Source organism: Mus caroli, chromosome 12, assembly GCF_900094665.2.
Source record: "Mus caroli chromosome 12, CAROLI_EIJ_v1.1, whole genome shotgun sequence".
Lineage (NCBI taxonomy): Eukaryota > Metazoa > Chordata > Mammalia > Rodentia > Muridae > Mus > Mus caroli.
In genome coordinates this window covers 64,771,867-64,781,752 of record NC_034581.1, presented here as the reverse complement: position 1 = coordinate 64,781,752, position 9,886 = coordinate 64,771,867, and the positions used below count along the sequence as shown (strand labels likewise).

The 9,886-nt window shown below is 49.0% G+C and overlaps 1 protein-coding gene across 6 annotated transcripts in view; it reads left to right on the top strand.

Moving 5' to 3' along the window:
* The first annotated feature begins 4,337 nt into the window (after window positions 1-4,337).
* The window catches only part of Nin (ninein), a 100,899-nt gene continuing 95,350 nt past the window's right edge, over window positions 4,338-9,886 (top strand). For 2 of the 6 annotated variants that reach the window (XM_029484595.1, XM_029484597.1), the window contains exons 1-2: window positions 4,429-4,519; window positions 4,891-5,301. The gene's annotated coding sequence lies outside the window, so the exon portion shown is untranslated. Of the gene's footprint in view, window positions 4,520-4,890; window positions 5,302-9,886 lie in introns of all 6 variants that reach the window. The other 4 variants (XM_021178851.2, XM_029484598.1, XM_029484596.1 and 1 more) reach the window with 4 other exon arrangements.

The following is a 9,886-nucleotide window of genomic DNA, read 5'->3' as shown; positions in this document are numbered from 1 at the left end:
CATTTTACATTTTAAAATATGGCCATCAGCAAAAGCTTGAGCTACATGTATGGCTTACATTTAATTCTACTGGACAGAGCTGTTTCAAGTAGGTCCCCAATTCTTACAAAAACTCAAAAGTAGTCCCATTTGGCAAAACATCCTTTTCCATCCAAAGCTCTTTTATTTTAAATGGAGATTTCACATCACATTGGTCAAGTACTTACGGAAGAAACATTACAGCTTTTTAAACTAAAATTCCATTTCCTTCTTCTTTGATTGAAGCCACAGTGCCCAGCACTTTAGACTGGTAGACCATTTCCAGATTCCTGACTCAAGGAACAGGATGGTTCCGTGATAAAAACCAGTCCTACCCCACCATGAATATGCGCCGTCCTTTCAGTGTGAGGGCCACGTGTCTGAAATGTACCTAGATGCTCAGCCCAAAGACTCTCATGCTAGAGGACTGATTCCCACTGTGCTTTAACTTCTGCACCAAAGAAAAAACATATCACAGAGGCAAAGGCACCAGCTGTGCTACAGGACTGATGATCTGGATGGAAAGGAAAGCTGTAGGAAGATTCAGAGGTACAGGCGCGGAGCAGTGGAGGGAGGTCCGTTTCCGTGCAGACATATCTTAATGGTGTCCTTGCCCTCTGCAGTGCTAGGATCTGTGTAAGCTGCCCAACTTATTCAGATCCAGTGCTGCCCCCAAGCCACATGGGTATCTTTCCTTCTGTCAGGGTAAGAACTGAGAACACTTCCTCGGAAGACCAAGACAACCAAGGGTACTTTGAGAATCTGAGTGGAGCCGTCCTCTCCTCTCATTCACCTCACAGAGGAGAGTAAAGCAAACCAGTCCTAAGGAGAGTTCCCGGGGGCAAAGGCTAAAGGCCACTTCCATCCACTCCCTCCTCTCTGCTTGTGTTCTTTCTTCCTGCCTGGCTGTTGAGGCTCCCCATCTCTGGCATGTGTCTCTGGGATACAGGCTGTTTTTCTCCCTCTTTCTTTCAGTACCCAGTCTCCTCAGGGTCAAAGCAGACATCTTTCACTCAGTTCCTCTGCTAGCCAGAACAAACAAACAAACAAACAAACAAACAAACAAACGAAGTACATTCCTAAACATCTCCCTCCCTTCTTCCTTCGTCCTTCCCTCCCTCTTTCCCTCCCTCCTCTCTCTCTCTCTCTCTTCCTCTCTCCTTCTCCAGCTCTCTCTCTCTCTTTTTTTCTTTCTTTCTTTCTAAGTTTTGGAAACAGTTTCTCTGTGTAGCCCTGGCTGTCCTAGAACTCACTCTGTAGACCAGGCTGGCCTTGAATTTACAGAGATCCGCCTGCCTCTGCCTCTTCCTCCCAAGTGCTGAGATTAAAGGCGGGAGTAACCAGCCCTGATTACTTTTATCTTTTCCATCCCTCAATCCCACCCCCATGTCTACTTCCCTCATTTCTTTCTCCAGTTCTTAACTGTTCGGACTCTGATCAGTTATAGTTTCCCACCCATTTTGGAAGCAGGAGGATCAAGAGCTCAAGGCCAGCCTGGGCTACACATTAAAGCTAGGTGTGGTGGTGTACTCCTTTAAACACTAGAAGGCAGAAGCAGGCGGATCTCTATGAGTTTGAGGTCAGCCTACCCTACAGAGTGAGTTCCAGAACACCCAGGACTTTGTAGAGAGATCCTGTCTCAAATAAAACAAACAAACAAACAAACAACAACAACAACAAATAGTTTCCCCAGGAGGAAATAGAATGACATACTCTCCCAAGGTCTGTGCTTCAGTAAACTTTAAAATCTTAACCACCTGACAACTCTAGTCCTATTCTGTAGCAGAAAACAACGACAAAGACAACAGGAGCAAGTACTTGAGCGATCCCAGCCTCCTTAACAAGGTTCTGGAAAATGAAAGTTAAAATCAGAAGCAGAGGGCTAGAGAGATGGCTCAGCAGACAAGAGCACTGCCTGCTCTTTCATAAGACCAGGGTTCAATCCCCAGCACCTCCATGGCAGCTCACAACTGTGTGTGACTCTAAGATCTGACACCTTTACACAGACATGTGTGCAGGCGAAACAGCTCTGCACTACCAATAAGTTATTTTAAAAATCAAAAGCAGATAAACTACAACAAATAAAAGGTGAAAATTGGCTTGCAATAGGTACTACCACTAGGCAAAGGCTCACATTTCTTTTCATTTTTCTTTATATCATATGTACAGTGGAATTAAAACTACTTCGGCCAAGCCGTAGGCTGATTCTGAGAGAAGTCTTGGTTTCGAAGGACTAAGACCTGCCTGGCCCTGAGCAGCCTAAACATGCAGGCACATTGTATTAAAGAACCTGCCTCAGACAGGGCTCTAGTGTCTCACGCCTTTAATTCCAGCACTTGGGAGGCAGAGGCAAGTGGATCTCTGAGTTGAGACCAGCCTGGTTTACAGAGTTCCGGGACCAGCAGGGATACACAGAGAAACCTTGTCTCCAAAAACAAACAAACAAACAAACAAACAAAAAAAAACCTCAGACTTGCTCTCACCAAGCCTGTACCGCCCTGCAGCACCCAACAGCGAACTGCCTGGCTCCCTGCTGTTTGCTTCCCTGTGGTGGGACTGGAGGCAATCCCAACCCTAACTCCACCCTTCCCATCCTTTCAAAAAACCAGTTTTTCTAATTACACCATCCCTAGCAATCTGAGCTTCCTCCACAAGTAGTGAAATCAAATCCAATTTCCCTTGCCCCAAGGATCACAGCTTCCGAACTAAGGCACTAACTACCTCATCCTCAAGGGTTCTTGGTGGTTAAAGGACTGAGCGAATGGAGAGAGCCTCAGCATGACAGATCTGACATGGCAGAATCTGGGCAGAACAAGGAAGCTGCTTCCTCACTCTTCCCCTCCGAGGCTGTCGGTGGTTTGAGTGCCCACGGAACATCATTCTCTTCTTCATGACATCTCTGTAAGTATCCTGGTAGAGGGTGGATGAATGGCGTTATAATACTGAATAGCTGTGCTTACAAACGTTTGTATGTTTCTGTGTTAGAGCATGAAAAAAATGCGTCTTTCTTATTCTCCCAGATGCTCTGTATTGGAGAAAGGTTTGGACTTTTTTTTTAATAACTGGTTTTGATATTTGACATTTTGAGATAACTGGATTCCTGTAAATTGTAAGAAACAATATGGAGAGACCCTTTAAATGCTTTATTTGGGTTTTCCACTCTACAGAACTATACACAGTACAATCAGAAAATAATAAAGCAGGCCTTGGTCAGCTGGGGGCTCCAGGAAAATCCCTCTCACTGGTCCTGCTTTGTGAGCATTAAATTCTAGGCAGTTTGAGACACATATGTGATGTTCTGAATCTCGGTCTCTGAAGGGCTTTCTGTGTGACACTCTGGCTTCCGGGCCTTCCAGCTTCCTGCTTTCGAAATGCTATGGTGTCTACCTCCTCAAGGAGACTGACCTAAGAGGTCACATCTGTTGGTTCCAGGAGCCTGAACTTCCCATTTTCCTTTCTGCGGCCTACAACTCTCAGTGGCAAGGGGGCTTTGCCCAGCGTTCTTGTGGAAATAACTTGTGGATGTAATAAATCAAGACATATCCTTCCTTCCACAAGGGCTACTCATGGATCCTGCAAAGAAGTTGCCTCGGGGCCCATACCTCCCTCCACCTCTAGCCTGGATTTGCAATCCTGTTTGGCTACTTGGTATTTGGAAGCATAGGAAAGGGAAGAACACTGAGATATAGTTAGCACTGTTTTTGAGGGTAGCATATAGAGCAGGCATGGGAGAAAGCAGCAGGATGGGGACCCACCCAGCAACCTTGATGGCAGAAGGACCACCAATTCCAATGACTTTCTGTTCTGCGCGGCTGTAACAGAGGGTTGACTGCATTCTCCGAAGTTTATAGAAGGGGCAGGGCACCTACGAGAATGAGGTGGGCAGCTACTGATGCTTCTAGAAAAGGTGGGATGTCCAGAGGGCTCAATGCTCTCCAGGGTCCTTTGCTTCTTGGGGCCCTTTCCCATGACCTTCAAAGGGCTCTCTGGAGCTGGGGAACCCAAGGTCACCTGCAGATGACAGAGGTACCCGCCTCCACTTATGTCCATCAAGCTGGGGTCTTCACGTTGTGGGTCCTGTGCCAAGCGCCAAGAACTAGTAGATGCCTTTGAGAGCAAAAGGAGGTGGTGGGCAAGGGACCGCGTGGTGGCAGTGCCAGCTGGTACACCGAGGCGACCTCTGGGTGCAGGACGGACACGCGGAGCCAGGGCGTTCCCAAATTCAAATCTCCCTGGCGGGGGCTCGCACCCGCCGACTCTCAACCGCTACCCGCTCCTCCCTCGGCTGCGGCGGGAGGAGGAGCCGCGCCCTGGCCGGCGTCCCCTTGACTCCTCCCTGCGCGGCCAGGCTCTTCCTCCCCCGCGGCCCGATCTCCGGGTGGCGGCGGCTGAGCCGGGAGCGAGCGCGCTGGGCGCGGCCGTCCCGTGCCGCCCGGCCAAGCCCGAGAGTCCCGCGGTCATGGTCTGTGCGGTGGCGCGGGGCGCCTGAGCCCGGGACTCGGTAAGCGACAAGCTGGGGAGCCCCGGGGGTCGCGCGGCCTGGGAGATCGAGGAGGCCTCGGCTGCCAATGCGCGGTCTACGAGGGACCCCGAGCGCCCTGAGCGGCGCAGACCCGCAGATCCGGGTCCGGCACGCGGTGCGGCCCCGGAGGGGCTCTGTCGCCGCCGGGTGGCGGCGGGGGGGAGGGGCGAAGGCGGGGGCGGAGGATGCGCCGGCGCGCTTTTGTGAGCGCTGGCCCCTTACATATGGAAATGACGCCCGCGCCGGTCCCTAGTTGCGTCCTCTGGAAGGACGCGTGCCCGGCTCGGCGGCGTGGGCTGCTCGGTGTCGCGGCGCTCGCGGGGCCCTAACAAAGCGCCCTTTGCTTGCAGAGCTCCGGAGGCGGCCGGCGTGGGCGCTCCCCAGAGGCCGACGGAAGGTAGGCGAGGCCGGCGGGGCTGGACCACGGGTCTGGCGTGTGAGCTCTGCGACCCGCGAGGGGACAGGTGGAGTGGGGACGCCGCTCGGGTTGCTAGGAACCTGGGCTGGCCCGCCCTCCTGCCACACCTCCGCCTCCCAGACCTGCGGCGCCGGGAGTGAAAGCTGCCACTGTGCCTCGCTCCAGCAGCGGGCAGGAGCCGGAGCGAGCAGAAAGGGTTCTTGTTCTGTGGGTCGAGGCCACCCAGGCAGCCCCGAGATCCAGAAGCTGAAGGGGAAGCCTGCGTGGGGAGCCCCTGGGTGTCGATCTGAACCTCTTGGGAGTGCAGAGCTGCTTGGAGTCCTGAAAGTGGAGATTTTAGAAGGTGCGTAGGATCCGTGCAGGTAGAGACTTTTGGGTGCAGCTAGCAGGAAAGGGTGGCAGTGCGTCGTGACAGTTGCTCTGAAAACCGCGAGTGAGGAATGAAGTGAGGAGAGGGTGTAGGTGGGAGAGAAGTATCCAAGACTCGGGTCTGAACTGTAGAACCACCCCCACTTCCCCTAAAAAGACAAGGCTGATGGAAACCAGCCTCCGCTTAAAGCTCTGTTAGTTTGAGAGCGGTTGGGAAGGAAGGATGGTGCCCTAGCCTCGGCACCCCCGGAAGGTGCTAACGAAAGGGGAGCTGGAGTCGTGCATTGCTATGGATCGTATTACCAGACAACTTTGTTATGAGACGGTCTCATCGTCCCTTACCTGGGACAGACCCTTTCCAGGCGGTGAGGAAGTCCTGAGGAGGCTTTCCCTGCAGCTCAACCAAAAACAGATTGTGGTTGTCTGCGAGGCTGCCGCGGTAGCGTTTAGGGTGCTCATCCCAGTTAATCTCACGATAGCACTTGGCTCTTCGGACTATGAACTGTTTCTCAGTTGGGTTCGCTCTGATAGATCACCTTAGCATAAATTTTATATGCATGCTTCCCCAAGCTTAACAAACATAAGGGAATACTTTCCTGGTACCGGTGTAGCTTTTTCTAGGGTCTTCTGCAATGGTGAGCACGGGCTATTAGAGGCTGACCTGCAATATTAGTATGTCTTGCTGTGGAACTGAAAGAAGCGGTGAAATATCCCGACTGTTCATCAGTGACATCACAGGCTGGCTGAAAGAGAGGAGTTCGTGCCGTCTCTTCAGCTGTGGTTGGTGTTCACAGGGAGGTGATCGGGGCAGTGGGTATTGGCAACCTGCTTTCAAGGCTCTCTGTTTTAGAGGGAAGCATTCTGAACTGCAGTGTTGAGAAAGCAAATGGATTGCCATAAGCAAAGGCATTGCCAACACACAGATGCTGGGACAAGGAAGAGGAAGCCACTCTATCTATGCGCTCCTCTTGTTGAAATGTCACGGTCCAGCCATTTTAATAGGTGCTCGCTCAGAATGTCACAAGTTCTTTTTTTTTTTTCGTATTCCCTTTCATTTTAGATAATGTAATGGCCCTTCATATCAGAAGAAGCTACCCCACAGGACAAGAATAGGGGGCTCCACAGAATTCTGAACAGTCAATCTTAATAGTCAGTGTTCTTATCATGAGTCAAATGTTGTCCAAATAAATAGTTTTAAATGTCACTGTAAATGACTTTTTAACATTTTACCAGTCTTGATGCTTCCATTTTGTGTTGATAATGAAAATACATTTTATAAGCCTTACCCTGATAGAGGGCTTGGCAGTCACATCAGGATGTCTTTAGAGGGACTCAGACAGCCTGAACCTTTTAGATGGCTACTTTTATAAATGCCAACTTATTTGTAAGCCAATAAATAATGCAGTTTGAATTCTGGCTATTGATCTTACATCTATTTATTGGCCAGAGGCTTGTGGGGCGGGCTCACTGAACCCAACAAAAAAGGTGTATTTATCTGATTATATTCAGAAATGAGATAATTCAAAACATTATGGAATTATGCAAATGAGAAACTTCATTAGAAATTAGCTCTCTTCTTTACTGCAATTAGTATAAGCGATTAGACACTTGCTCTACGTGGAAAGTGCTCAGAGCGTTGCTCTCCTAATACCTCAACACAGTTGGGGAAATATCATCTGTCGATGTGATGTGAGAACAGGCATTTTCTACTCGGGCCCTAGGAGGCTCACAGCTCCAGCCATCCTAAATTAATTTATGTAAATACAGCTCAAGAAATGAAAGTTGTTTCAGGCTTTCTTTCTCCTTCCTTCCTTCCTTCCTTCCTTCCTTCCTTCCTTCCTTCCTTCCTTCCTTCCTTCCTTCCTTTTTGTAAGTAGCAAACACAAAACTCTGTTTTGTTTTTTTTGTTTTATTTTGTGTGTGGCTCCTCTAGCTTTGTAAGTAGTTGAATATAGGTTACTGGATCTGTTGTGCGGAGCTGTTGTTGTTCCTTAACTGATTAGGTAATTCACCTGCTATTAGGTATAACAAAAGCCTGGCTTCACATTAACCCTCAGGGCAGTAAAATCTTCACTCTTGTTTAGGTTGAGTAAATGCTGGCACATTGTGCTAGCCTTGGCACAATTAAATTTTAGAGTAGGCTAGCAGAACAAGTGTTCTTTCACACTCATCTGAATGTGAATTTTCCCTGCTCGGTGGCATGCAGGAGTTTAGCTATTTTTTCTACCTCACTTCTGTTCCTGCTGATGCTGTCTTGCTTTTGGTTTCCAGCTTGAAGGCAGGAGGCACTGTTTGAGTTGGGAGGAGGCATTCGGCAGTTTGTGGCTAAGCAGCCAATAGTACTTTGAAAAAGTGTTTTAAGTAGAAATTGGGGAGTCAGGGGTGGGCAGGGCATTGCTTATTCTGGAGCTGGTGCTGTACTTGAGCTTCTTCTCCTTGTTGTTTCCTTTTATAATAAAATTAGTATAAGATTAAGCCTGGAAAATTTTGCAGCTAGTAAAAATGTTTGTAGGGGGATAAAAGGGAAAAAAAAGAGAACACTTCAATTTGATTATGGTTCATTATTAGGGTCTAATAAAGGCATAGGTGAAAAGCCTGGGCAGGCAGGGTTAGTCTGTGTTCATCACTGCAGTCCCAAAGTAATGTAGTTAGTCACTTGGTGGTCACTGCCTGGGCTGTGCCCCCCCCCCCCCAACAGCTGTGTCTGAGCACAGGTCCAAGAGCATCCATTATGATGCTCTCTTGAAAGGGGAGAGGCTGAGCCTAGAGGGCCACGCACACGTGCTGCAGAGCTGTTCAGCTGCTGGGCCATCTGGAAGGGAAATAAAAGGTCTGGGCTAGGGGCTGTGGCATTGTGTTTATTTATTATTTGGTTTGCACTTGCCAGTCTTTGTCCCCCTTTTACTCCCTCCAGCCCAGAACAGATACCCACCCTGGCTGGGGTTCCAGACTTACAAGCTCCTTTCTATAACCTGGTGTGGGGAAGTCCACACATTCACTTCACACTGACCTGGGCAGAGCTGGTGACTTCATTACACCAGTTCTACCTCCACCTATTTCTTGGAAGTCCCTGTTGGCACCGTGTTTTCATCATCTGGGGGGGGGGTGTTGAATAAAGAGTGCATACAGCACAGACATGTGACCCGTGTCCGTCTGTGGTCTAGTGACAGCCTTGTTTTGGGTTCATTGGGAGGAAGATGCTCAAGTAACTGTCATTATGGCCAGTTATTGGGTAGTAAATGTTTTGGTTGCTCGCTCTATACATCTGCCCCTTATTTAACAGTCCCTAGTTAGAACGCCAGCATATTGCCCACACCAGTACTTTTCTTCCAGAGGAGTCATTAATGGCTTCTGACTAGCTGTCATTGGTGGGGTTCTCCTGAGGGTACGGCTGTCATCCTTAAGCTGGAATTGCTCTTTCCAACGTCAAGGATTTACTGCTCTCATTCAGCTTTGTAAGTTTCCTGCTGCTGCTGGGTGCCTGCTGGGCCTGACTCTGGAAAGTACTGGCTTCCCAGATTAGACCCTAAGGATTCATTGGTGGAAAGACATGGACTGGTGTGTGATGCCTGAGCTGTATCCATTCCTGAAGGTCTGGCTGGGGCCCTTATGGTTGTCTCATGTAAAAGTGCATTTCTTCTCAGCCTCAAGTCCCACTGCTGCTTTAGGAAAAGAGAGTGTCTGTCATATCTGTGTGTTCCTAGAGACTTGTAGGCTGTACTCATTCGGTCTATGAACCAAGGTAACTGGGACCTCCCACCATTCCGCATTCCAATTTGGAGCAGTGTGTGACTTGAGACTGTCCAAGGTTTTCTTAGTGCTGTCCAGCCGGGTGACACAGATCAGGGAACACAGGTTCAGCCTGTGTTCAGCCCCATCGTTGCATCCTGTGAGCATGTGTAAGGCTGAGGGACAATAATGGTTACACTAGTAGAACCTTAGCCCCTCCTCCACTATAATGCTGTGTCTTTGAATAGGTTGCTTAATTCTTCCTAGGCCCAATTTCTACATTTGAAATAGGGAAGTGATCCTATCTATACCCCTGAACTAGGAGGATTAAATTACATGATCAAGGCGGTATACATGAAGTACCTGGCATAGACTGGACTCATAGTAAGTGCTGGGAAGAACATAATGCCTTCCAAATTCCCCACTATGTCTCAGCCTTTCTGCAGTTTTCTGACATTAAATTTGTCAATACTCTGCCTTTTTAGGCTCAGGGAGCCAAGCATTATCCACCATCATTATCGTTTATTAATATAACGATGCTTACGAGGGTAGCGTCAACTGCTCCTTCCTTCCCTTGTTCAGTAGCATTCCACGAGCTGCTTGGCTGCTCTGCAGGCTGACTTCTGCCTGATTGAGTTAAATTACTCTCCTCTGGCTTCCTTTCCAGGCCTCGGGTGTTTTCTTGCTTGATTTTTCAGTTGCCTCTCTTGGGCCTGTATCTCAGAGCCTAGCCACTAGCTTGCCCTACTTAGTTCTAGAACAACCCCTGCAGATGGCTGTTGTTATCCTCATTGTACAAACATGTGTTTTAGCTTGACAGTCTCCTCCAA